Below are 25,518 nucleotides of genomic sequence, written 5' to 3'. Positions count from 1 at the left end.
ATGTGCTCTTGACGGGTGATTCCCGAGGTCTTCTTTATTTTTGGTAAAACTCCTTTTAGCTGCAAAGGAGAAAGCAAAACAAACTCTATTACAAAAATCAGAAACCCCACTTGTGTGTTTTTGCTTAATGTGACCCCTGCTCTTTTTGCCCTTTTTTCTCTGCTCCCTTCTGACTAGGGAAAATCGTTTTTTGTTTTTTCCCTAATTGTAGGAGTAACAGATACATTATTATTTTTGAATAAGAGGCCTGTATACTCTTATGGTGTTTATAACCTATGTTTGTATATTATTGTTCATCCATTGTTTAAATATCAAACTTCCGCAATCTTTCTACATATTGAACATTAACCTTCCTTTTAGACATTGGTCTAAAAGGAAGGATAGGAAGGATAGTGTTCTATCGCCCATGGGAATCGTTTCCTCATATGTACTTGGCATTTTATTTTAAGGTATCTCCTTAGACATGGGGGGTAACATACAGCCAGCTCTTTTTACCCATGATTAGTACTTACCTGGTGCTTTCTCCTTCAGAGGTCTAGAAGACCACTGCCACAGAAGATCCAGTGGATGTGTACCCCTTCTTCCTTCCCTTGTTTTGTTTCCCTCCTTCCCCACCTTCCCTCTTTTGCTTTGACTAAGTTGGGTGAAGGAGGTAGTTGAGGGAAGTTGGGATCCAGCATCACTTCCATCCATTTTGTCCCTGCAGGAAATCCAGGTGAGCCTTTACAGGTATGGAAACCATTTCAAAATGGCCACCCACTGGTACAGTCATAAACGGATAGCACCTGGAACGAGGTGGTGGAGAGGCAATCGGATTCTTAGGGGTGAATGTAACTTTATAATTCAATAAAGCTGGGGGAGAGTGGGTCATAAGGGGGAGAACTGAGACAGCAGAGCGTGGCGGAGACTAAATTGGTGCATGCCATCCAATCAGTATCATCTGTGAGATCGCTGGGTGGGACAAATGCAAGAATACGGAGGTAACCGATTGACTAAGGACCTGGGAAGCAATATAGGCAGGAAAATAATACAAGCTCGAGTCAGGAAGAGACTCAATGCCCTCTCTACCCACTGTATTTTTCACAACAATATACACGAGAACTAGAAAATGAGGGGCCATGAACTGCGAAAGTGAATTTTCATTGCCTTGTGATTCATGTTAGTATTGTAATAGAGAACGTAATACTCATAAACATTCTCTCACACCCACAGTTAACCATTCCTAACCTTAAATCACTTATACCAGTTAAGAGGCTGACATGCCTTCGCCAGAACAGTATGCCTCTTTTTAGTGTCCCACTTATAACTGCTGTTCACTTCCTTTATTTGCTTTATTTGATTCCCTAACTTTTCTTATGTGAATATTATGTAAAACTCGAATATGTTATAAATGGCATTTGTTCCCCTTTGATCCGTAACATTATATTATGCCTGCTCACTCTCATACACTTACAAAGGCAATTAAAGATTGCCAGTAGGTAGGTATAGTTAGAACCTAGTTTCCATAGGAAAAGCATTTTTTGATTCGCTAATAACTTTGGCGTCGTTTGATGAATCTCTGCGAAATTCTTCCAAAATAAAGTCTAACCAGGTGAGCTCCTATTCTGAAAGTTGGGGGGTGATTTGTCAAGCGGGGGCTGAGAAAAAAGAGGGTCCCAAAACACGTTTTCCTCATGTTATATTCCATGGGAAATTTTGAGACAGGCTACAGCCCGAACTGCTGAATGGAATTACCCCAAATTTGGCAAAAAGGTAGTGCTTGATTAAGAAAGCGACCTTTTTTTTTAAATGGTGTAAATCCGTTCAGTAGTTGCTGAGAAATTTAAAAAATAAGAGTAAAAAAATCAATTTCCCAAAGGAAACTTTAGGCAAGGCTACAGCCCCAACTGCTGAACAGAATTACCCCAAATTTGTTGAAAAGGTAGTGATTGGTTCAGAAAGCGACCTTTTTTTTAAATGGTGTAAATCCATTCAGTAGTTGCTGAGAAAATCAAAAAATAAATGTTTCGATATCAAGGGCAGCGGTGGGTTCGCAAACCCTCCGGAGCACGAGCTTCACTGTGATTGGCTGCCAACACTCCAAATCAGGAAGTGTTGGCAGCCATCTTGTGACTCGGTAGAACCGAGTCACAAGAAAACAGAAAAACAAAGGTGAAAAAAAAGAAAAGGGGGCAGGTAAGAAACACCCTGACCCACTAGGCCTGCTCAGGGCCAAAAAAAGCACATATTTGTTTTACATTTCAGCGAAATTAATTGAGGCCCCCGGGTTGGCCAGGTCCCGGGGACATTTCCAACAAATATATGCGGAGGCCCGCCCGGGCCCCGGCAGCCCTGGGGACCACCACCCCCAGGGCTTGCTTAAAATTATGCATTCGGCCCTCCCCTAACCCCAGGGACTGCCCCCCCAGGGCTGCTTTCTTAATGCCCAAGCCCCAGGAGCTGCAACCCCACCAGGGCTTTTATGAATTATTTGCGGGGCACATGGCCCCCACTGCCCTGGGGACCGCCACCACAGGGGCTTTTAATTTTTTTTTAAATAAACCTGTGTGGGGGGTTCGAGCCCCCCTACATGCCCAGGGGACAGCCACCTCCCTGGGGCACTAAAATCCAAATGCGGGGAGCTGCATGTCAGCAACTCCCCATGTGGAACAGCAATGCTGGTTCTGGCAGGAGGCGGGGAGCAGGTGGGACCATGGGGGCATTGGGACTCCCCCAACAGTCCCCAACAGAAAGGGCCGGCCCCGGGGGATGGGGTCCCGGGGCCAGAAGTGGCCCGGGAGGGGGGCCACGCGGCCCCCTCAGCAAATAAAATAAATAAAGGACGCCCCGGGGGATGGGGTCCCTGGGGCCAATAGAGGCCTCAGGAGGGAGGTCATGCAGCCCCCTCCTTTAACTCCTTCGAGTCTCATGACAAGCTCAGCTCGTCATGAGCCACGGTGCTCGTGTGCTTATGATGAGCTGAGCTCGCCATGACCGTTAGAACGCTCGCACGCTGGGCTAATTCCCCTGCTGTGCGAGCGTTCTAAAGGAACAGGTGTGGTCATGACGACTGAGCTCGTAATGAGCACGGGGGCCCTGTGCGTGCCCCCCTCCCTAGCACAGCGGGGGAATGTGCCCCGCAGGGAAGGGGTAAAAAAAAATATATATATATGTGGCAATGCCCCGGGAATGGGGTCCCCGAGGCTGGAATTAGCCATGGGAGGGGGACTCACGTGGCCCCCTCCCTGAATAAAAAAAATAAAAGAGGCACTGTCCCCGGGGATGGGGTCCCCGGGGCCAATAGAGGCCTCTGTAGGGGGGCCAAGCAGCCCCCCTCCTTAAAACATATATTAAAAAATATATATATATGTGGCCATGCCCCGGGGCAGAAATTGGCCTCGGGAGGGGGACTGCATGATCCCTTTCCCGTTTTTTTTTATATAAAAAAAGAGAAGGCCCTTGGGGAAGGGGTCCTCAGGGCCCCAATTAATGTAAAAGAAGGGGGGCCACACAGCCCCCGTGTAAAAAAAAAGAAAATTACAGCATTGCAGCTAGGCCCCGCCCCCTCCTTGCAGCACTCAGTAAATGTGCCCCCTGGCGCGTTGTAAGTTGGGGAATTAATTCCCCTTGAATACTGAGGGTCCCTGGTGGTCTACTAGCCCACCAGGTACCTCCAGTATGCGCCAGGGAGCTGCGTTGCAGAGAGGTGTTCAGAGGCCACGCCCCTTTTTACACCTCTCCGCAATGCAGCTCTGTGGTGCTTACTGGAGGTACCTGGTGGGCTAGTTGGCCCCCAAGGACCCTCAGGACTCAAGGGAAATTAATCCTCCAATTTACAACGCGCCAGGGGGTGAGTTTGGATAGTGGTGCAGGGAGGGAGCGGGGCCTGACATAGCAAGTGTGCAAATGCACCCCCTGGCACATTGTAAATTTGGGGATTATGTCCCCTTCAATCCTGAGGGTCCCTGGAGGCGAACTAGCCCACCAGGAACCTCCAGTATGTGCCAGGGCGCTGCGTTGCAGAGAGGTGTTGAGAGGCAATGCCCCTTTTTACACCTCTCTGCAACGCAGCTCTGTGGTGCTTACTGGAGGTAGCTGGTGGGGTAGTTGGCCCCCGGGACCCTCAGGACTCAAGGGGATTTAATCCCCCAATTTATAACGCTCCAGGGGGCGCGGTTGCACAGTGGTGCAGGAAGGGGGCGACGCCTGATGTGACAAGTGTACAAACGCATTCTGAGGTGTGTTTTAAGTTGGGGGATTAAGTCCCCTTGAATTCTGAGGGTCCCTAGGGGCCAATTAGCCAACCAGGTATCTCCAGTAAGCACCAGGGAGTTGCGTTGCAGAGAGGTGGTCCAAGGCCACGCCCCCTTTTTACACCACCCTACAACACAGCTCTGTGGCGCTTACTGGAGTTAGCTGATGGGCTAGTTGGCCCCCAGGTACCCTCAGGACTCAAAGGGACTTAATCCCCCAATTTACAACGCACCAGGGGATGGTGCGGGGCGTGGCCTGATATGACAAGTGTATATATATATATACACACACACATATCCATTAAAAAACGGGTCCTGCACTCAAATCTCCGTCATAATACATTTATTTTGCGGACAGCTTTCACAAACTTATTTTGCTGTCTGCAGAATAAATGGATTATGACGGAGATTTGATTCGAGGACCCGTTTTTTAATAGATGAATGGGATAGTGTTGGAACTGGCCCTTCTTGCAGGGTCATCCTCAAACTTTTTGCTTCTTTCTCCCTTATTTTTCCTGACCCGAGGCTGTTGGCAATAGGACTCTGCGCACTTTACCACTGCTGATCAGTGCTAAAGTGCATATGCTCTCTATGTAAATTGTTATTCTGATTGGATATACATGTTTGGCATATTTGTATCACCATGAAGTCCCTAGTAAAGTGCACTGGGTGTGCCAGGGCTGGTGATGACAAATGCTACTAGTGGGCCTGCAGCACTGATTGTGCCACCCACATGAGTAGCCCTAAAATGGTGTCCCAGGCCTGCCAATGCAGTGCCTGCGTGCAGTTTAGAACTGCCATGTCCTCCTGGTCAGTGTCCCCACTGACGAGGCCTAACCCTTCCCTTTTCGTGCACATCAGTCACCCCTATGGAAGGCCCAAGGTACCCCCCTGGGCAGGGTGCAGTGTATGTAAAAGGTAGAGCATGTACTAGTGCAGGTAACATGTTCTGGTAGTGAATTACAGCCATTTTCGTTTTTCACTACTGTAAGGCTATCTTGCTCCATAGGTTAACATGGGGGATGCTGGCTACAGTGGTTAACAGCATTTCTTCCCATAGGAACAAGATAGGACATAAGTATCTAGTATCCCTGAACTCAGAATTTAATAACACATCTTTTAGGAAAGGTTGTTTTTAAATCCTGTGTTTGAGAACAGCACTTTTAGAAAGTTGCTGTTCTCTTGTCTGATCCTTCTGTGTGCCTGGGCCTGTTTGTGTATTGACTGTCTGGTTTGAGAGTGACAGGGGCTGGGGAATTCCCCAGGAGGCTGGCTGAGTCAGCCCTAGGCTGAATGACTGCATTTGCAACTTGAGTGGTGGGAGGAGTTAGCACCTGGGCCTGAATAGGACTGTGCCCGCCCCCCACAGTGCTGGCTCCACCCCCTGTGGTGCGTCTGATGTCTCTGCCCTGCACTGTGAAAGGAGAGAAGGAATCATGTCAACAAAGTGCTCCAGGGCTGGGTGGCTAACGACCCTGCCCCTCACTCTGAAAGGAAAGAAGCAGCCAGCAAAACAAAGTACTCAGGAAACACCCAGAACTGGTTCAGACCGGGCTCAGGGCCCACATGCACAGAGAGAACAAAGACTTTAGGGGTATAAGTACAGGACCCCTGACAACAGAAAATTAGATCATCCTGGAAATCAAGAAGGAACCTCTGCCAAGGAGAAAGCTGAAACCGAAGAAGGAAGATTGTCCTGCTGTTGCTCTGCTGGACTGACCTGTTGCTTTGCTGCCAAGGAGAGGGGAAGGACTTTGCTGCTGAGCTGTGTCCCCTGTCTTGAAGGAATCTCCAAGGGCCTGAGAAGAGCTGGCTCCCTGTTTTGAAGTCCCAAGAACACAAGGACTTCACCCCCAGCTTCCCTGAACTCTGCTGAGAGAGTTCTGTCCTTCCTAGAGTGCTTGATCCAGTTGTGGGGCCTCTGGAAGTTGTACCTGAGCTGGGAAGCTTGAAACTAAGCTTGAGTGACTTTTGAAACTGAAAAGTGTTGCATCGCTCGCGGAGCGCATCCCCGACAGTGCGAGAAGTTTCCAGCCGCTACGGAGGTCGAGCTCATCGCAGCGCCTGACGCCGCTGCCAGAGACGTCGCATCCTTCGTTTGCGGGACGCACCAGACCGGTGCGGGAGAATCGAACATCGCTGCGAGTATCGTCGCAGAGCCTGTCGTCGCTGGGTGAGATCGCTGCACCGCTTGCTTGCGGACCGCATCACGTCGCTGCGAACATCGTCGCAGAATCAACGCATCGAGGAGCTGTGAGAGAGAGGATCCCCGCTGGACCGCGCATCGTCGCCCCGGAGATCGTCGCAGCCCCTACGAGATCGTCGCATCGTGCCTTTGCAAGAACAGACTTCCTACGGAACCTACGCATCGGAATCCATACAAGTGGCCTTCCTCCCCATACAGACCGGATTCGTCGCAACACGCCCGCTGCTGCAGCGGGGCTGTCGCATCGCCTCCCCAGGGTCTCAGGAGCAACGCATCGCTTGTTTTCCACCGCACCAGCTTCTGCTTTTGGAACTTTGTTGCAACTAAAAGGTACTGTGAGTAAACGTGACGCAACTGTGAACTTTTCAGTAGAGAATTCTATCGCAACGTAGAGAATTCTAACGCAACATTAAGAACTCTTTTTGAAACCATATTCTTGAACTGTGTATGTTGGATTTTTGTCGTTTTAGTCTTGTGTAGTTTAGATTAAAAATACCTTTATTTTTCTAAACTGTTGTGGAGTCAGTTTGTGGTGTTTTCACTGTGTTACTGTGAGTGTTGATACAAATACTTTACGCATTGCCTCTGGTTAGCCTAGACTGCTCGTGCCAAGCTACCTAGAGGGTGAGCAGGGGTTATCTCAGAGGGTTATCTCCTTGCCCTGACTAGAAGCAAGGGTCCCTATTTGGACAGTGGTACCTACCTCTGCCAACTAGAGACCCCCAGATCTAACAGATAGTCTATGTATATCCAACATAAACAGGAACCCCTTTGAATTGAAGCCTCCCAGGAGATAATTTTGCTCACGAATCTTTATTAAACACCATGCCAGCAGGTACCTTCTCGCAGAGAACAGCCTTCATGAAATCATTTCGCCAGACGCATTTCAGGATTAAAGATCCTTTCTTCAGTGGCGCAGGTAAGAGACTTCAAACAGCGCTGTTCGTTGCACAAATATCAATTTCAAACACCTGCCCCAGTGGGTGGGGCCAACAGATGGCCTTCTGGGAGTTGAAGTGCGCTCACGGTATTCCCCTCATGGGTGCGCTAAAAAAACAGTTTCACAATAAAGTCCCAATAATTGATGCATATTCTTGATGGGGACCTGCCCCGCTTTGTGGGTGCAAATTGGAGCAAATGTCATCTGACACCACCCTGCTGTGGCGCCAGGTTGCGTCCGGTCTGCTTGCTGCAGCACTACCTTGGTGCCGTCGCGGACCCGCCAAGATGCGGTGAGCTTCGTTTCACGACCGAGTTAGATCCATCTTAAATCCAACATAAACAGGAACCCCTTCGAATTGAAGCCACCCAGGAGACCATTTTGCTCACAAATCTTTATTAAACACCATGCCAGCAGGTACCTTCTCGTAGAGAACAGCCTTCATAAAATCATTTCGCCAGACGCGTTTCAGGATTAAAGATCCTTTCTTCAGTGGCGCAGGTAAGAGACTTCAAACAGCGCTGTTCGTTGCACACATATCAATTTTAAACACCTGTCCCAGTGGGCGGGCATACTCTTGATGGGGACCTGCCCCACTTTGTGGGTGCAAATAGATAATAATGTGAGCAAAGTTATCTCCTGGGTGGCTTCAATTCGAAGGGGTTCCAGTTTATGTTGGATTTAAGACGGCCCTAACCTGGTCGTGAAACGAAGCTCACCGCATCTTGGCAGGTCCACGACGGCACCACGGTGGTGCTGTAGCAAGCGGACCAGGGGCAACCTGGTGCCACAGCAGGGTGGTGTCAGATGACATTTGCTCCTATTTGCACCCACAAAGCGGGGCAGGTCCCCATCAAGAGTATGCATCATATATTGGGACTTTATTGTGAGACTTTTTTTTAGCGCACCCACGAGGGGAATACCGTGAGCGCACTTCAACTCCCAGAAGGCCATCTGTTGGCCCCGCCCACTGGGGCAGGTGTTTGAAATTGATATGTGTGCAACGAACAGCGCTGTTTGAAGTCTCTTACCTGCGCCACTGAAGAAAGGATCTTTAATCCTGAAACGCGTCTGGCGAAATGATTTTATGAAGGCTGTTCTCTACGAGAAGGTTCCTGCTGGCATGGTGTTGATTTGTGAGCAAAATTATCTCCTGGGTGGCTTCAATTCGAAGGGGTTCCTGTTTATGTTGGATATATATGTATATATATATATATATATATATATATATATATATTCCAAAGAGTTTGCCTGTGTATGAAGGATGCCACCCAAGACAAATCAATACTGCCACATTTTTTGAAAGGGACACACATCAGTATTGATTCGTCTTGGGTGACATCCTTCATACACAGGCAAACTCTTTGGAATATATATATATATATATATATATATATATATATATATATATATATATATATATATATATATATATATATATATATATATATATATATATATATATATATATATGTATATATATATATATATATATATTCTTTTTTTTTACAAAAGCATTGACATATTTAACTTCAGGAATTAATAATATAAGTTGCTTTGTTAATAATGGGGCATGCTATTCACCCTCTTTATTTAGATCAATAATACTGAGTTTAAATCAGTGTGATACTTTGCAGCAGATTGTTTTTGCATCCAGCACGAGGGCAGCCTTTGATTTTCCGTCTCCGTTTCACACAGGCCCTCAGACAGCAGGACCTGCGAGAGGTGCTCAGCCTGGATGCGCAGAGCAGAGGATTGAGGCTGGAAGCCCAGGCAACTGAAGGGATTATTGCCAAGGAGAACTGTAACGAGGCAGCTGGACTGGGAGCGCCCCCCGCTCCACATCCGCAGATGGAGGGGCTGCTTTTCATTCAGCGCTTGCCTCTCTCCTAACGTTTATTATGTGATGTTCATTTGGAAGCAGAGAGTCAACTCTCTCCTACTGATAATTTTCAATGGCTTATTAGCAACTCACGTGGGAGAGAAGCCAATCAAATGAGCTGACCCCAGTACATTCTGCAGGAAGACCTGCTCCTGTAATGCAAATGATGAACCAGGCCCCTCACTGTAGTAAACAGTTCTGCATTCTGACCCCTATCCAATGGCAAGCCCGGGCAGGTGTGCATGGCCTCACTATGCAAAGAGAGGTAGGTATACTATTGGTGGTAACTCATGCAATGACCCAAGCACTGCTGATCTTAAATTTAGTACAACCCATGCCCCGTATTTCAGCACCTGGTGCCCAAATACTGAGATGTTAGGCCCCTGAAACCTAAATAGATTTTTTTGATTGCTGGTATTTATACTGCCTGTTTGTAAATGTTACCCTGGGTGGAATTTAATCAGCTTCTGAGTGCAGGAGAACAAATATTGGAGACATTTTGGATAAACCCCAAGAAGACTTATTATGGCTTCTACAGAACAACCCACATTAATGTACAAAGTCCTGATTGTATCTTAGGAAAGATAATATTGGGAGAAGAAGCCGCTTAATATATTTCATGTAAAATTTGCAGAAAAACAGGAAGTGCTGGGTTGATTGACCACTCACCCGGTCACATGGGCAGGGTAGTGAATCAAGTTTCGGATAGTAACCCAAGGGGAAACACAATGCAAATGTAACTGTCCCAGCCCTCAGGCGGAATAAGAGGCTCCTTTACCAACGACTCATGGGTAGGGTGAGATAATTCCTTAGGGGATAGCGATGCCGTTCATAGGCCATATAACTGAAAACAGAGGATTTCTTTGATTCCAACACAGTTCTTACAGTGCTATATGACGAATAAAGCGAGCTTCTAAGTTATTTTTTATTTACATTTTCGGCATCACTAGGGTTTAAGAAAATGGATCCCTTATTAATGCTGCATAAGTTCTGGTACAGTCCAGATAGCCAGGGAATTGCCATCCCCTTCTCACACTTCAAACAGTCTGTTATAATACTTTGTGTTAAGGTAGCTGCATGGTTCTTCCAAACTGATAGCCAAAAAAGGGCTGGGCGAGCACATATTAAGTCAGATATGTAATTTAAATTCAGTTCCTTGTGGCAAATGTATTGTGGGGTTGCGATTGGGATACTCAACAGCTTTCTGTAGAACCGATTTTCTTTCTGCTTAATACAGGAGCTATCTGCGGTGCCCCAAATCACAGCTCCGTACGTGGCCCCAGGGACACACTGTAGTTTAAAAAATGTTAAGATTGCTAAAATGGCACCTGTGTTCTTTGGGCGGGGGAAGCTAAAAACAGAGAGAGTGAGATGCTCAGTCCAGGAGCCGTTTGCAGCAAAGACAACTCCTAAATAAGGGAATTTACAGGTACTTGTCAATTTTTGATTGCCGGCAACAATAGAACTAAGCTGGCACTTCCTAGGGCCGCAGGACATTAAAAAAGATTTTTTTAATTTACGCACAAATCCAAACTGTCCCTATATTTGACAAAGGACTGCACTAGAATACGCAGAGAATTAGGAGTGCGGCCTATAAGGACCACATCATCTGCGTAGAGTAGTACGGGAAGGGGTTTCCCATGAATCATGGGAACATCTTTGGTCATGGGTACCAGTGGCTTGTTTAGACCATTAATATAAATGATAAAAAGAAGGGGGGCCATGACACATCCCTGCCTGACCCCCCTTCCAACCTTAATGGCTCCTGATACCTCTCCACCACTACCTAGCCTCACCTGTGCCTGGAGGTCTTTATGGAGGTGTGCCAGAAAATGAACCAATGGCTCATCCAGCCCGTAAGCTAATAGGATAGCCCACAGCCTTGACCTATTTAGAAGTTCAAATACTGATGACAAATCCATAAAGGCCAAGTAGACAGGGGAATTCCGAGCGATAGTGTACTTCCCAATTACAAGGTTTAGGTTGTGGCATTGTTCGTTAGTACCAACCTTGCTATGGAATCCTAGCTGGCAGGGCTCTAGAATACTGCATTCCTCTGACCATTCCAGGATCTTATTATATAAGACTCTGCCCAAAGTTTTAAGGGTATTATCAATCAGTGAGATCGGCCTATAGTTACAGGGCTGTGACCGATCCCCCTTTTTGAATATTGGGAAGATGATACTCCTAGCCCAGTTACTAGGTAGCGGGGCATACTTTAGGTTGTTAAAAACATTCAAAAGGAGCGGGGCCCAGAAGTCCGGGTTCCATTTGATCAAATCTATTGGTAGCCCATTTGGGCCCGGGGCCTTGTTCCCAATATTCTGATGAATGGCTTCTTCTACTTCGAGGAGTGTTATCTGGATACCAGTGAATGGGCCAAATTCCTGCTGGTCCGTCACCATTGAAGGGGTGGCGTAAATATTGGAAAAATGATTTTCCCAGGATTCACTGGATATAGTGCAGCTAATGGGGGTTAGAAGCTGTTCTGTAGATCGGAAGTCCCTTACAGCAGAACAAAACATGTTGCCCTTTTTAATGGCAGCTGCCTGGGATAGTGTTTCCCAATAATCATTTAGAAGAACTCCCTTCCTGTTGTCAACCACTACATTATAATTCTTCCTTGCCAATTTCACATCTGAAGTGCACCTAAGTGTGGCTGAAAGGGCCTAACGTAGATTCCTATTCGCCAGTGAACATTTATCATCGAACCATATAGGGCCCTGCTTCTTCAAAGAAGCGGGCTTCGACAGTAAGGTTTTGATGACCATGCAAAGTGTAGAGAAATCATTAACTATCTCTAGGTGCAGGGTTTTAAATGACAGACATGATTTAATGAGGGGTAGATTGTCCTTCACTGGTAAGTTAAACAATTCATCGCTGTCGACGCCCCTCCATATTAATCTTAAATTGTCAGTGGATGGCGTTAAATCTTTAGACCCACATTCAACAGTCAAGGTGCCAATTTCAGTACTAATTTAATGGGGTTACGATCCCCATGGATCGTGGTGATAACCTCTGCAGCTGTAAAGTGGTCCATAAGTGCAGAAGAGATAAAAACAAAATCTAGTGTAGAGGAATAACCCCTACCTCTAAATGTAAGAAGTTGATAGTGGCGTGTGTTGGACCCATCCGGCCCATCACATTATCCAAATCTTGTGAGCTTAGGAACACAGCCAACTCAGCTTCCCTACGAGAGGAGGAACCTAGGTTAAATGTCTCTACAACATGATGTGTGTAATTAAGCTTTGCGTTAAAATCTCCCCCTAAAATGATCCCGGTAGTGTCGCCCGAGTGTTGCTGACCATCTAAATTAGAAATAAAATCAAAAAGCGCAATAAAATTCCTATTAGGAATAGACTGGAAATCATTATTATAAAAGTTTACCAAATAAAAAGAAACTCTTCTTTTGTAAACTACTACTTGATAATGAGAACTATTGGTTGGGATGACCTTAAAGCTCCCTCTGGCTGCTACGTTAAGCCCAATGAAGATTCCCCCCCCGATGGACGGCCCGGTTTATGATGGGAGGCCGCTACACTAATGCAATGAAACCCCTCAATGTGCAAATCATTGGTGGTCCAAGTCTCCTGGAACATAACTACATCCTGTTCCTTGACTAGGCGCAGCCAATCCTGGTCCCCAAGCTTAGACTGCAGCCCTGCTACATTCCAACTTAGGATATTCAAGTCTGCTCTAGTACTGCTTTTGATTGGGGGTAGCTAATCATTAGCATTGTAAGGTAATACCATAGTAGCAGGGGGGGCCATTATAGTTCAGGGTGGCTTATCGTTAACATTATGAATTGATGCTGTGGTAGCGGGAGGGTCCACCAGGTGGGGCTGATCATGCTGCTGATCTGCCATTAGTGGTTATTGTCAGTCCTGTGCGTCTAGGCTGGAAAGTGCGTTAAACCTGTTGGTCGACAAAGGCAGGATGTGAGTGTCCCTAATAGGTTTGAATGGTGGCTTATAAAAATATCTCAAGGGGAGCACGCTAATGCAGGTATTTTGTGTGGAGTGATGCTCAAAAATATTCAGTAAGCGGTGAACCATGTGAGGTCTGCGAAAATTCAATACAATGCAGTCACCATTTATATGCTTGGCAGAATGGCCAACCCACGCTACTCTTTTGGCCATAAGAATGTCATTCATATTGGAAGGGTGAAAACCCTTATATTTACACAGCTAGTTTATGGACTTATTGCGCAGGTCTACACAAGACTCCCTTTGATCCTCCACTAAGTTAGGGACCCCAGCCAACACCAGCACATAGGGACAGGAGGCGGGAGGTAAATTTAGTACATCAGTATGTGGCCTCGTGTGAGCCTTCCTAAGGCTACTAGCAGTATCCTTCCTAACTCTCAGATCACTGGTCCATGACTGAATAGAATTACTGCTACCTAGGGCAGAATTTAGGTTAACTACATTGGGTTGAGGGGTAACCTGTCTTACCCCCTGCTCGCTAATAAATTGTGGTACTTGGAGTACGTTTGAATTACTACAATTTGTAATGTCTTTGTTCCGAACGGAACCAGATTGGAGCTCGTACCCATGTGTGCTGCCCGGGATAGTTGAAGAAAGCACCCCCCACCATCATTGTAAACAAATTCCACCTCTCCCACCCTCAGGTTTACCAATTCAAAGTCCAAATGTTCCAGTTTCCCCCAAAGTGCATAAAAGTTCGATTTAATTCGATCCTTAAGGTTTACCAATACATTTCCAATGGATTCCACTGCAGAGTTGGCGTCAACAGCGGCTCCCATGGTACATACATTAGGATCGTTGCAGGCAGGGTTTGGGAAAGCATCAGTCTGTGTACCCACTGAGTCAGTAGAAATGGCCGCCTGGTCTGATACATTATTAACAGGTTGGCACCTTTTAATATGTTTGGTCTTAATCTTAGTCGCCCCAATGTTTCTCTTTCTTGTTACAGTTTTGGCAGTTTGTGATTTCACTTTAGAATTCCTTTGTGGACATGCCACCCGAGCTCTGGTGTTAAGACTAAGGGTGGGCGTAGTTCGCGAAGTAGCGCTACGCGAAGCTACGCGAAGTGCACTTCGCACTACGCGAACTTCACGTAGCACTACGCGAGCTGCGTAGTAGCATGTTCGCACTGTGCAAGATGCATTTTCAATGATTGCACAGTGCGAACAAGCATCCGGCAATGTGCAATCATTGAAAACGGCATCTTGCACAGTGCGAGCTGTAGTTTTCTGCCGCTCGAGTAGATTTTTACTCGAGCGGCAGCTTTCTCAACGCGAACTGGTAGTTTCTCATTGCAAGCGGTCGCGAGCATGCATGACCACTCGCAATGAGAAACCTGACCTACCCGTGTTGAGAGTCTTGCCGGGATGTCTTTTTGCTTGCTCGCGGTCGCGAACATGATATTGAGGACCGCGTACAAGCAAAAAATGACCGCTGCACTACGCTACGCTGCGCTACGCATGTCCGCACTGTGCTACGTGCAGCTCGCGTAGTACGAAGTTGCGCAAACTTCGCAAACTACGCGAGCGTAGCGTAGTGCTTCGCCCAGGGTTAGTTAAGACTAGGCGAGTCCAGGGAAGCCTTACTAGAGGCTCCCAGGTTTGGCGAAGATAGACTTGTGGAAGCGGAGCATACTTCCGTTGGCGGCACGTTTTTTGGAATTGCGCAAGTTACGCTATCTGTGACCAAACCGCCTAGTGATAGGCGGGATTGTAAGAATACACGGTCGAGGGACAGACGACGCTCTGTGAGTTCGATTTCATGGGTTAACAGTGACTTAGCCCTCACAAGGAATGTGTCCAGTGTCCCAGCTGCATCCCTGCATTTGCTTATTTTCTAACAAACCCAAACAGTCCGATTTTAGGGCCACGGGGTAACACACTCCCTGATTAGATGGACAACTATATTGCTGTGCTTAGGATGTACTGCATAGATGCTTCTCTCAATAGCAGATGTAGGAGGGGTGGCCCAGCCCAGCCCCTCTCGGCCCCTGATGGGCACAGACGTGCCCACCCTTGGTACGGGCTAGGTCCGGGCTGCGTCCCGCTTGCGTCCTGTGTCGCAGTGGGAGAGGCTGCGCTATGAGCGTATTGGCCCCGCCTCCCCCTCACTCGCAGCACCTGGGGGGAACGACAGGAACAGCGGTGCACTCTGGGGGGTTGCAGTTCCCAGAGTGTGACTGCCAGCGTGCGTGGTGTGGCGGCAGTGGTAACGTTGCCCCTGGGACCCTTGTCCCACCAGGGGTTGTTAGCAGGATGGAGATGTGGCGGTCAGCAGAGGGACAAAACACCAGCAGCAGGCAAAGGAACTCCCTTACAGTTACAATAATTTGTGTACTAAGTAGTTTGCAAAACTTAACAAAAACATCAACAGTTACAAAAATAGGAATCTAGGATGTGAAATATTTGTAATATATTCTATGTATTCATGTTTAATTCTAATTATTTTTTTTTTAATAACCAACACCAATGTATAAACATAAAATGTTTACACATCGAACTCATATTTTGCAGCTATGTCCATCCAACAGTTCAGGGGAGATGATCCAGAAGGTTACATCAAGAAAGAGTCTACAAAGCACTTTCTGCTCCTGAAACCATGCAGGAAAGGCACTTCATTAAGATGTACTGGCATAACTGTGCCACAATTCAAGCCTTAGCTCCACAATTTAGATTAGAGCTATTGCCTGTCATACAGATCCTATGAATTATTAGGATTGTGTATCTGAACAACATTTTTGTCAGAATATGGGGACTGAGTCCATACATACCGTCAGAGTATTTAGCCCGAATTCCTAGCTGGGTCACAGTGCCCCATCCAAACCCCTAACCTTACAGGGTACCGGATGGTATCTGCAACCTCAGAACATGACCACTCTAATTCCCCAAAGAAATCGTAGAAGCAAATCTACCCTTTTGTTATTACTTAGGCATGCCCATTGGGAGACACAAGAAAGATACAAAGTAGCTTTTCAAACTTTTATAGAAGCAGCTGGATTCTTGTTTTAAAAATATGAGCTGTGATTATTTGCAGGAGGAAACAAGGCATTGTTATCAGCATTACAAGAATTGTAAAAAAGATAAACAGTCCAACCAATAGAACAATATTGTGTGATTCTATAATTATATTCTAATGTATATATGAATTCTCCTACCCTAAGCCTACATACAGATTGAAAGCATAGAGAGAGTACTGCCTGTCAGGTCTCTTGGGGCAACCCAACTCCCCATACCTGTGTCTGATGTATCAGGAAGCCAGTCTGGTGTAGAACAGGCCTCCGTCCTTTGCAGGATAGAGATTGGAATCAGCAGGGCTGCATCTCAGTCACAGCATCCAGGATAATCTATAGAAGTGCTCCTCTGAGGAACTTAGCTCAGAGGCAGTTTATATAGTCAAAGCCTGATTCCATTCACACTTTGTCAGAGGTGCAATGCTTATTTGTTTGTTGGTCTTTCCGATTCAGTGCTGTCTACTAAGGGACAACAAAAATCAAGAGCAACATGCTCAGTGTTCCTTAGACTTGCACATAGAGTACAACGGTCATGATAAAATGCTTACGAAGAAATCTGCTGCAAAGAGGACTTTCTAAGTATGTTATAATGTAAGCGCAAAGCGTGTAAAAAGTTAGTCTAAAAATATGTCAAGTTTAAATGTGTATTACAAAATGGAGGCTTTTGTTCATGGGCCCTATTGAACTCCACAAAACCCACTCCTTGGCCGGAGGGAGACTATTACTTCAAACCTAATATAAAGGCATATTCTAAAATTAAACTTGTAATATATATGTATGTAAGCCTAAAATTATAAAATGAATACAATAATGCACTTTAATAATAAAAGCGAATTGTTATGTGGCCCTTAGGGTCATTCTCCATATTGCTAAGTTAGCATGAGCTCTGCTGCCATGATACTGCTTTTGCGCAAGTTACTACATGCCTTTATTTTGCAAGACTCTTTGTCTTTCACATGAGAATGTTCTGCTTTCTGCGTTCTCTGCTGTTACTGGAGTTTCGTCTGAACACGCTGTGCAAAACATGGCCCTTGTTATTCTGTTCTGGTCAGTTCCTATTATCTAGAAAAAACATGCTACACACAACTGCACTGCTAGAGAGCTCGTGCTTTGATATTACGCAATTGCTTGTTGTTCACACACACTTGGAGGGAAACCTTTCCTTGGAGAAGAGCTATGCTGTTCCTATGATGTAAAGCTACCATCTAGGCTCTAAGGTATGGCACCTGCTGACAAAGCACAGAGATCTTGCTTTATATAATAAACTTTAACTTACCAAGGGGAGGGTGGTTAGGCCTTATAGTCCATTTTCCACTGTCTATATATAATGACTTCCCCCTTTATATTCTATGGTATCGTAACAATGCTAACTATGCTAGGTTTAAGCATTTTCCTGCTGGTAGTGTCTCGTATACTGCATTATAGAGCATGATATTAAAATATTTTTTTTTAACTAAACAATGACTCTAACTATCCTTATTGTGCACAAGTATGAGTGAGTGAGCGAAAGGGTATGTCTTGCTATCGCGATTCCTGGGAGAGTCGGGAGTGTTGTGTTCTGGTTGTCTAATTATTTGTATCTTCATGATTTTGTCGGAGAATGAATGAGACACTATAGCTAGTCGTTTCTGGGATTTTGGGCACTAAGGTGGTAGAAAGGTACAACCCCTATACACGATGTCCTGTTTTCCTGAGCATAGTTCTGTGTATGTGCAGAATCCCCAAAAATGGGGCCGCCAACGTTTGGTCTGGTTCTTATCTGCGAGACTCCTGAGTAGTGCTTGTCCACAATCCCGTCACTTCTGTTTCCGGAGACAGCTGTGACGGTGTAACCTCCTATATTGTGATTTTTTATATAGTTTTTTCGAGCTTGAATTTTAAAAGGTCTTTCTCTTTCTTTTAACCCTTGTTGCGCTGCCATGCATTGGTTGTTATTCTCTGTTCTTCGTTATGACGGTTGCTATTGCGCCTCCTAATCGCCCACCATCAGGGCTTATTTACAACAATACGGGGTACCTGATGCAGGGGTTGCGCTTATCTTTGTTGTGGAGGCTGATCCTGCCTTTAGTTTTAAGGTATTTTATTCTTGGGTCACCTTTCCGACAGTCAATGGAACAGACAATTTGTTTCAGGAGTATACTGCCACTGCGCCTCCATGGGAATATAGACCGTATAGTACTCTTGAGGTTCCTCTCAGAGTTTGGCAACACCATATATGGTTTGATGGTGCCCTCCCACACCCAATAACTTTGTTCCGTTTAGGCCCTTTATCGACAGAAGGGGCCACATGGCCCGTCTTGGCTGGATATACCCCACACCCACGCTATCCAACAACTACTAGGATTGCTGAACGCCGTATAATACATACTTCCTTAATACGTACGCATAGGGCAGTTATTCAGTTTATGTCCGGCAACTTCTAGGTGGGACCACCTGGGGCTGCTGTGTAACTACCCCTACAATTGAACAAATGAAAATTGCGTAACTGTTCCTGGAATCAGATAGAGGCGCATGCACAGTAGTTCCTTTGCCTATCTATGACCCTCCCTGTGGAAATCTCTTCCCATTTCTTTACGTAAAGTAACAATTTATGGTAATTTTTGTAAATGCCTGAAAACTTGGTTGTTCTATTTGTAGGTCCTTTTCTTCTCCTCTCAGACAGGTGCCAGGAACCCCCTTGGGGTAGCTGTGCGCCTTATAAACTCAAATAACATAACATAATATAACACCTGCACCTGGTGGTGTCACCGTCAGTCCTTTGCTGGTTAATTCTGTGCCAAGCAAGCATCCCCAGAATAAGGATGAGCTTCCTTATTGGCTTGCTGAAAAATTTGGTCAACTCAAAGCTGTGTTTCCAAATACCACACCTGTGGAAAAACACAGGATTTTGACAATAATGCTACCAAAAATTCTGGTTCCCTTGGGGTAAAGTGTTTTCAGCGGTATATTCGATGTGTTTCGGCACAGCCTCAATGGCCGTTCTCCCATCTGTAATCATGCTTGTTCAAGAAGAACATGGGGTCGAGGCGGCCCTGGAGTTGGGAATGAGATTGGTGGGGGGTGTTCGACATCGTTTGCGATATGATCCTTGCTAATGTTAAGGGTGATGCTGTATGCTTACAAGTGACGCAGCGCTTGGAGGCTGTTGCAGATGCAGACAAGCCACGCGAATTGCCAAAGATTATTGCAAAAGCTTATAAATCCATAGGGCGCAATAGTCTTGAAATCAAGCCTTTTACTCAACCACAGAATAAAACTCAAAGTCAAAATCAACAAAGGCCCAGACTGATAAAGATGGGTGCCGGTTCTTTCCTAAAAAGAACTGGAGGAATAAAAAACAGGAACAGCAACAACAGAAGCAGGGTTTGCGTGCTGGTTCACTGACACCCAAGTCTTCTGAGCGTACTTATGACTTGCTCGACCATGCAAAAAATACGACTCCTGATAGATTTCAAGTCTCTGATCAGCACTCTCCTCGTTCTTTACAGGACACATCGGGCTCTCAAGTCAATGGTGGAGAACGCCAGGATCGTGGCAAAGGGCAGCCCACACTACAAGGACGAGATCTACCTCGACAGTTTGACATTAAAGCCAAACAAGAGGATCTGCCGCATTTTAGACCACCCTATCAGAAGAAGAAAGTTGCAGATTTAACAGCAAAATATGCCTCAGAAGGTGAGAACACGTCTTCTAGACTGGACTTTAGCAGTTACCATGGTGTGGGAGGCACTACGTCCCTGTCTGGAGGCGAGGGCAACTGACACGTTCATTACAGTAGAGACAGCAGATACACAAGTTGCCACCCCCGGATAGACTCTATGAAATAGTCTTCGAAATTGAAGGTGATATACAGCGTATAATAACAGCGGTTTTCTGGGAAAATCAAACCTCTTCATATGACATTTTGTTAGCAGAGGCAGATTGGCCACCACCATTTGTGCTAGCCGCTCCAAGAGGGGAAGACGTGATACTTCCTAGTTTTTCATGTTATGTCCCTGATGAACATACAAAGGCTATTGCAGCTGAGTGGGCTTTGACCCTTGCCCCGGCGCTGTACCGTAATCAGGTGGGCTGGGATAGAGATTCACTAGCACATGAGATCTCGTTATGGTCTATGCCACAGCTGCAATATCCAATCAAACGAGAAGCTAAGGGTCCTGTTTGTGATATTCTGACTCGGAGTATCGGGGTGTGATTGAATCCTGCGTGTCACCGATGAAAAATCCTTTTTTTCCTGTATCAAAACCTGACGGATTGTATGGCATTGTCTTAGACTATTGAAATTTGAATAGTCATCGTTGTACATTTGCGGTACAAAACATACACAGCTCTGCGTTATTGAACACACTACTCCGTAAAAAATATAAAACTACAATGGATATAGCCAATGGTTTCAATAGTCACAACTTGGCGCCTGAGAGCAGTGACTGGACATCCTTCACCGCCGTTGAATATCAGAAAAAATGTACACGTTTGCCTGTGGGGTCTAAGAATAGCCCTGGGGGTTTTGCTGCATGTGTTGTGTAGACCCTGATGCGTTCTCGTACGTTGATGACATTTATTTGATGGACGATGAACTGATGCCACATCTAGTCCGAGTCAACCGCATTATTTTGTCGTTTGCCGACTATGGATACAAATATAATTTCGCGAAGTCACACATAACACATTTTCCAGTGCTCTTTTTGGGCTACGAGCTCAACAATGAGGGTAGGGGGTTAGCCCCCCACTTTCTGAAGAAATGTGTACAATTGCGACCTCCTTCTACACTGAAATAGCTTCAGTCTCTCCTGGGATTTTTGAATTTCGGGAGGACATACATTCCTGATTATGCCCAGCGTATCATACCGCTATTTGCGTTGATACAACATAAATTTTCTTCGGCCAGCTGGCTTCCAGGACATACCTCAATTCTGCAGTCTTTGCAAACAGGCTTGCATGCTACTAACTACTTGATGACGCATGATAATGCCACGAACCTGGTGATACTTATAATACCTGGGACAGTGGGTTTCACTTACTTGACATTCAATGAGGCAGACACAGTACCTATTGCTTACAAATCACATTTATACACATTGGGTGAAATGCGTTTTTCTAATACTGAAAAGGTTTGGACAGCGGTACAGACGGCGATTCTGAAAGAACGCTGTCTGGTGCGGGGCAAATGTATTCTGATGCTCCGTTAGATTCAATGGGCTGCATCTTTTACATCGGCTGATGTCACGTTTAATTTGGATACTTCTCTTCATGCTCAGGATTTCTTACAGTATGAACATGTTCATCATCCTCCTCTGTCCCTGCTACCTTTGGATGAATACAAATGTATCATCTACACCGATGGATCGGCCATCGGTTCTAAACATGCTTGTTCAGTGGCTGGTACGATTGCCAATGGAGAATTAAAGTCTTCCATAGTGAATACCCAGGCACTTGGGAACTGTACAGCACAATTGGCAGGGCTGCGTGCTCTTGTTCTTGCTCTTGAGTTTGCTGAATACTCTTATTGTATGCGATTCTTACTACTACTGTGTCCAGTCTTTTAATCACAAAATTACTATAGAGACTCTAAAGGCAGAGCAATAAATCAAAAAATTCTTTGGGTTCAAGTGGCGAAACTTAATAAACGTCTCTCACTCACACAGGTTATCCATACTCTTGGCCACCAGCATGTGGGAGCACATGCTGTTGGTAATTTTTTGGCTGATGAAGCGACCAAGTCTGCAGTAGCCACATGTACCATTGCAGCAGTTACAAGGTCCATGACTAAGATTGATAAAGACATTTTGCCAGCTATTGCTGCTACGAAGGATGGAACTGCTCCCCTTCAAAGTATTCTTATCACTTATCTTCCGAACAAGTTCCTTATGCTACAATTCTGAATATTGGGGATCGGCTCATTCCAAACATGGACCGCAGACCTGCTTTGATCGTTGCCGCAGATGTACGACGTTACAACGCGTACTTTTACAACACCTGCCGTTACTACGCAACTTTTACAACGCAAGTCGTTACGACGACTTGCATTGGGGGCGCTGGATAGTAAATTTTTTTATTTACTATTCCAACTCCAGTCCCCGTGGATAGTAGGGAAGGAGTTGGATAGTAAATTAAACTATTTACTATCCTGGAGCGCCCCCCAGCGCAAGTCGTCGTAACGACTTGCGTTGTAAAAGTTGCGTGGTAACAGTACCGCGTTGTGAAACCTTTGTTGTAAAGGTTGTTCCCCCGTTGCCGCACACGAAGGCATGGCTTATGCACATGCCGGAGTGTCTGCGACAGTTTCTATTTTACAGCAACGTTACTGGTGGCGTGGTTTAGATAAACAGACCCATAATTATGTACTTTCGTGTAACATTTGTCAACAAATTAAGCCTTCTACGGTCTCACGTCCATCACAAACACAGCTGTGATTATCCAATCAGCCGTTCGGCTGTGTGTATCTTGATCACTGCGGTCCGTTCTTCTCTGATACTGCATATTAATATATTTTAGTTGCAGTTGATTGGTGCACTAGGTTCCTTTGGGTTTGGCCACAACGCAGTGCTGATGTTCGAAATGTCACTGGAGATTTGCGTGTCTTTGTCAGGATGTTTGCCTGTGGCACCTTCCACTCTGACCAAGGTCTGGCGTTCGCCTCTAAGGCATACAGGGACTCAATGATATTGATGGGGGTGCAGGTACAGTTTTCGTCTCCATATAGGCCTGAGGCCAATTCCATAGTGGTGCGAATGAACCATGACTTAAAGCAATCTTTGACAGTCTTAGGTAGGGGTAGGAACTGGCTGGCCCACTTGTATGGGGTTCAACGTGCACTTAATAATCTCCCTAGAAGTTCTCTGGGCGGGTGGACCCCATACAAAATGCTCTTTGGCATTGTTATGTTATGTTATTGGCTTTTGTAACGCGCACAGCTACTTAAGAGTGTCCCAGAGTGGCATCCAACAAGCAACATACAACTGAGCGAAGCGCAGCTTAATTAAACAGCAGAGTCTTTAAATGCTTCTTTAACAGCCTGAGGTCTTGAGTGTAACGAAGTTCGAAAGAAAGAGCATTCCAGGCTACAGTGGTCTTAAAAGAAAGAGAGCTGCCCCCCGTGTGAGAGAGATGAAAGTGGGGAACCGCAAGTAAAAGTTATGCTGCAGAGCGCAGTTGTCTCTTAGGCTTGTAAAAGCAAAAACGCCTTCTAAGATATGGTGGCCCCGTTCCATGCCGCACTCCATGCGTGAGAGTGAGGGCTTTAAACAGGACACGACTGGCCACAGGAAGCCAGTGAAGATCCCTCAGATGTTTCTTCATTCTAGATCTTCCAGAAATGCCAAGCAAAACTCTTGCAGCCGCATTTTGTATTGTTTGCATTTTTTTAAGTTGGTAGCCCGGTAAGCCAATGTAAAGTGCATTGGCATAATCGATACGTGATAGGATAAGGGCTCATGTCACCATCTCCATTGCAGATCTAGGCAGCAGAGGGAACAACTTTCGGAGAGATTTCAGTATGCCGAAGCACATACCAGCTAGTCTCTTTATCTGAGGGGAGAACCAAAGGTCCTCCCTGAACACCTCCCCCAGATTCTTCACCGGATTGCCAATAGATTTTGGCATGGGGTACTCTGTAAGCCACATCGACTCTCTAAAATGTGGGGTCAGAAGCCATACCGTAGTATCTCCGACTTGTCCTTGTTGAACTTAAGCTGTGAAAGTGCAAGCCATTTGAAAACGGCGGAGAGGCAGTTCTTAGCTTGATCTGGAGACAAGTTGTTTTTCTTCCAAGTGAGAAGAAGCTGAGTATCATCAGCATAGGCTATGACCTTCATTCCCAGTTCCTCTGCTAAGTAAATCAGAGGTGTAACGTAAAGGTTAAAAAGGAGAGAACATAAAGTAGAGCCCTGTGGCACGCCAGTAGTCACCCTTCTGGTGATTGAGGAGAACGGCGGTATTTATACCTGCTGAGTTCTATCCTCAAGAAATGATTTAATCCACCCCCAAGCTAGAGCATTAAAATGTTTGTGCCAGACCTTGATGGTCTACACGTTGTGGCGGCTGCCGCAACCTTTGACATAGATAATCATTCTACTATGTTACAGGACCTACAAAAGACCCATGATAACTACTCAACTGAACATTTGCCCTCTCCTACTGATGCAGCACTGCTGATTCTGGTAGCCGGCTGGCTCCCAAAGATTGGTGATCTGGTATGAGAAAAGCTGGAGAACAAAAAAGAATTACGTCCCCCTTATCGTGCACCGGTTCCAGTACTTGGATTGAAGGGTACTCGTACAGTCATTTTACCACCTTTACCTGGTTGCAAAGACAACAGATACATCTCAGAGGACAATTTCAAGTTACACCGTCTGGCTGATTCTGAATAGTGTCACGCCTGTTGTTTCGTGCAACAAAATTTCATTGAATCCGCTGACTTCATCCTCTTCCACTAATAACCATGTGGGCGAAATGGACACTGCTATTGACCTTTCACCTGTCCTGCCTCCATCTTCCAATGCACACATCAAGTATACTTACCCTACAGATGAGTCAAGTAGGGAGGTGCCGATCAGTCCTCGACAATATCACGCTGGCCCAGCACTGCCACCTCTAATTAACAGAACTGCAAGCGGTTACTTTGGCGATCATGCCAGCTTTTCTTCTGACTCATCCTCTTCATCTTCCAATTTGACACTTGCACTAAAAGATTATGTATTTTTATCTCATGGTTCAAGAAGACTTACCTGGCCCCACCCTGGACCTACATATCGTTGGTGCTTATCTTGATTTTTCTCTTCATGTCCATTGGATTTGTGACAGTTTTTTTCTGACTGATCAATGGCCATTATTTGCCAGAACGCTCTGCTGTGAACTTAGTCGTTGTAGTTCTGGCACCTCATACATCGTCCCATATTATGAAACATGATCAAGCTCTTGTTAAAATGTTGGCTTTCCCATTTGCAGATGGCATCGTGTGGGATAAAGTAGATTTTGAAGTCCACGGTCCGATATACATTCTGATTATTGGGATGTGCAAGCTGTACATTCATTGTTTTCTGATTTGAAATATTATGCTGCTTTTGATGCTGAAGATTTGTTTTTGAGTTCTGCCAATTATGTTGATTTATTCTGTTATCAACATTATGGGCATCTTTACTTACATAAAACAAGCACATTACAACCTGTTTTTAATTACACTCAATGGGAACATTGTCCGACTCCCGTCCAGGGGAGTTCTAAAACACTTCGGGATAAATCTGCTTATTTTTCCGATTACAAC

General features: G+C 45.6%; 1 pseudogene; it reads right to left on the bottom strand.

Moving 5' to 3' along the window:
- Window positions 1–25,084, bottom strand: part of LOC144752408 (isocitrate dehydrogenase [NADP], mitochondrial pseudogene) — a 31,681-nt pseudogene extending 6,597 nt beyond the window's left edge.
- Window positions 25,085–25,518: the final 434 nt, after the last annotated feature.

Source organism: Lissotriton helveticus, chromosome 5_1 (genome assembly GCF_964261635.1).
Source record: "Lissotriton helveticus chromosome 5_1, aLisHel1.1, whole genome shotgun sequence".
NCBI lineage: Eukaryota > Metazoa > Chordata > Amphibia > Caudata > Salamandridae > Lissotriton > Lissotriton helveticus.
This window is presented reverse-complemented; position numbering and strand designations above follow the sequence as displayed.